Here is a 3,660-nt window from a genome sequence, read left to right on the forward strand (position 1 = left end):
AGACGGGGTTTCACCATGTTGACCAGGATGGTCTCGATCTCTTGACCTCGTGATCCACCCGCCTCGGCCTCCCAAAGTGCTGGGATTACAGGCTTGAGCCACCGCGCCCGGCCCTCTTTCTTTCTTTTTTTTTTTTGAGGTGGAGTCTCGCTCTGTTGCCCAGGCTGGAGTGCAATGGCTCGATCTTGGCTCACTGCAACCTCCACCTCCCAGGTTTAAGCAATTCTGTGCCTCAGCCTCCTGAGTAGCTGGGACTATAGGTGCATGCCACCATGCCTGGCTAGTTTTTTGTAATTTCAGTAGAGACAGGGCTTCACTGTGTTAGCCAGGATGGTCTCGATCTCCTGACCTCGTGATCTGTCCACCCTGTACTCCCAAAGTGCTGGGATTGCAGGCGTGAGCCACTGTGCCTGGCCTGTGAAGTTTATTTCAACAGGAGTTAGTGATAGATTGAATGTGGGGAATGTGGGTTAAGGATGAGTAATTGGGAGACTGGAGGTGCTATTAATGAAATGGCTAATTTTTGTATTTATTTATTTATTTTTAGATAGAATCTTGCTCTGTTGCCCAGGCTGGAGTACAGTGGCGTGATCTCGGCTCACTGCAACCTCTGTCTCCTGGGTTCAGGTGATTCACTTTTTTTTTTGAGACAGATTCTTGCCTTTGTCACCTAAGCTGGAGTGCAGTGGCGTGATCTTGGCTCACTGCAGCCTCCGCCTACCAGGTTCAAGTGATTCTCTTGCCTCAGCCTCCTGAGTAGCTGGGATTACAGGCATGTGCCACCACACCTGGATAAGTTTTGTATTTTTAGTAGAGATAGGGGTTTCACCATGTTGGCCACTCCTGACCTCGGGTGATCCACCCTCCTCTGTCTACCAGAGTGCTGGGATTACAGGCGTGAGCCACTGTGCCCTGCCGGGAAAGATTTTCTCTCCACTTATTGGACTGATTAACACTTTCTCTTCCTTTGGGCCTTGGATCAGAGATTATTTTTAAAAATTGTTTTTCCTTAAAATTAAAAAAAAATTTTTTTTTGAGACAGGGTCTTGCTTTGTCACCCAGGCTGGAGTGTAGTGGCATGATCATGGCTCACCGAAGCCTCAACCTCCCAGGACCAAGCAATCTTCCCACTTCATCCTCCCAAGTAGCTGGGACTACAGGTACATGCCACCATGCCTGGCTAATTTTTGTATTTATTTATTTATTTTTAGATAGACTCTTGCTCTGTTGCTCAGGCTGGAGTACAGTGGCGTGATCTCGGCTCACTGTAACCTCTGTCTCCTGGGTTCAACTGATTCTCTTGATAAGTATGTGCCACCACGCCTGGCTAATTTTTATATTTTCAGTAGAGATGGGGTTTCACCATATAGGCCAAGCTGGTTGAACGCCTGACCTCAGGTGATACACCTACCTCGGCCTCCCAGAGTGCTGGGATTATAGGCATGAGCCACTATGCCTGGCCCGATTTTTGTGTTTTTTGTAGAGATTTGGTTTCACCATGTTGCCCAGGCTGGTCTCGAGCTCCTGAGCTCAAGCAATCTGCCCACCTTAGCCTCCCAAAATGCTGGGATTACAGGCGTGAGGCACCATGCCTGGCCTATTTTTATTTTTATTTTCAGACAAGGTCTTACTCTGTCACCCAGGCTGGAGTTCAGTGGCATGATCTCAGCTCTGCAACCTCAGCCTCCCAGGCTCAGGTGATCTCACCTCAGCCTCGAAAGTATCTGGGACTACAGGTATACACTACTACTCCTGGCTAATTTTTATGTTTATGTAGAGATGAGGTCTTGCCATGTTACCTAGGCTGATCTCCAACTCCAAGGTGATCTCCATCTCCAACTCAAGCGATCTGCCCACCATGGCTTCCTTAGAGCAGAGATTATAGGCATGAGCCATTGCACCTGGCTTTTTATTGTTTTTATTTTTTGTAGAAATGGGATTTTGCTATGTTGGTCAGGCTGGTCTCAAACTCATGGCCTCAAGCAATCCGCCCACTTCAGCATCCCAAGTAGTGGGGACTATAGATATATAGTCCACCATCCGTGGCTAATTTTTTTTTTTTTTTTTTTTTTTTTTAAATAAAGATGGGATTTCACCATGATGGCCAGGCTGGCCTTGAACTCCTGACCTCAGGTGATCCACCCACCCCAGCCTCCCAAAGTGCTAGGATTACAGGCGTGAGCCACCGTGCCCGGCTAATTTTTTTTTTTTTTTGTATTTTTTTTTAGGGTAGACACGGAGGGTTTTGCCATGTTGCCCAGGCTTGTCTTGAACTCCTGAGCTCAAGCAATCCATCTATCTCATCCTCCGAAAGTGCTGGAATTTTAGCATGAGCTATAATTCATGCATATGCCTGGCTTCTTTGTGACTGTTTAGAGTAGACCATATTTGGTTAGAATAAATATTATTTTCTTTTCTTTTTTTTTTTTTATCATACTAGCTCATTAATAGTAGATCCAAAAGAATAAATAATATTATACCTGGCATGGTGGTTTATGCCTGTAATCCCAGCATTTTGGGAGGCCGAGGTAGGCGGATCATGAGGTCAAGAGTTCGAGACCAGCCTGGCCAAAATGGTGAAACCCCGTCTCTACTCAAAATACAAAAATAAGGCATGGTGGTGTGTGCCTGTAGTCTCAGCTACTTGGGAGGCTGAGGCCAAAGAATTACTTGAACCCGGGAGATAGAGTTTGCAGTGAGCTGAGATCGCACCGCTGCACTCCAGCCTGGGTGACAGAGCAAGACTCCATCTAAAAAAAAAAGAATAAATAATATTAGCAGTAGTTATCTTTGGGACATGAGATTCTGATTTTCTTCTTTTTCTTCCTATTGGCTCTCCCTTCAGAGTATTTGTAGAATATGACCACTTCTCACCTCCTTCACTACCAATTCCTTGGTTTGATGGAGCCACCGTCATTTTTCACGTTGATTATGGAATCACCTTCTCCCTTGTCTTCCTGCATCTATCCCCCAGATAGTCTGCTCTTAGTACAGCAGTCATTATGATCATGTAAAAATATAAGACAGTTCATGTAGAGCTAACGAAGTTCTCGGAGTGTCCTACAAGGCTCTACATGATCTGACCATTGTATCCTGTTTTCTTACTGCTGTTAACATTGTATATCTGACTCTTTTCCTTCTTTTTCCTCACTTTGTTTCCTAGGCTGGAGTGTAGTGGTATTATCATATCTTATTGTAACCTAAAACTCCTTGGCTCATGTAATCCTTCTGCCTCAGCCTTCCAAATTGCTGGGACTATAGGCACATGCCACCATGCCTGGATAATTAAAAAAATATTTATTTTTCGGCTGGGCATGGTCACTCACGCCTATAATCCCAGCACTTTGAGAGGCCAAGGCAGGCAGATTACTTGAGGTCAGGAGTTTGAGACCAGCCTGGCCAACATGGTGAAACCCCGTCTCTACTAAAAATATAAAAATTAGCTGGGCATGGCAGTGCATGCCTGTAGTGCATGCCTGTAGTCGAGCTAGTGCTCGACTTACGACCACGGTTGGGACCGCGGACCGGTTGTAACACGATTTGGTCGTAAGTTGAGTAGGGTATATGTACAGTTGAAATGGTGCACGCGGAGATGGTAGTGCTGCTGGAAGCTGGTCTGCACTGTCGTACGCCCAGCTGGGCAACGTTTGCGCTGCCAGA

The 3,660-nt window shown here is 46.0% G+C and overlaps 1 protein-coding gene across 4 annotated transcripts in view; it reads left to right on the forward strand.

Annotated features, from left to right (window-relative positions):
* DUS2 (dihydrouridine synthase 2) overlaps positions 1-3,660 on the forward strand; it is a 63,089-nt gene that overhangs the window by 7,026 nt on the left and 52,403 nt on the right. The window lies entirely within an intron of this gene.

The sequence above is a fragment of the Cebus imitator genome, unplaced genomic scaffold (assembly GCF_001604975.1).
Source record: "Cebus imitator isolate Cc_AM_T3 unplaced genomic scaffold, Cebus_imitator-1.0 Scaffold118, whole genome shotgun sequence".
NCBI classification, from domain to species: Eukaryota; Metazoa; Chordata; class Mammalia; order Primates; family Cebidae; genus Cebus; species Cebus imitator.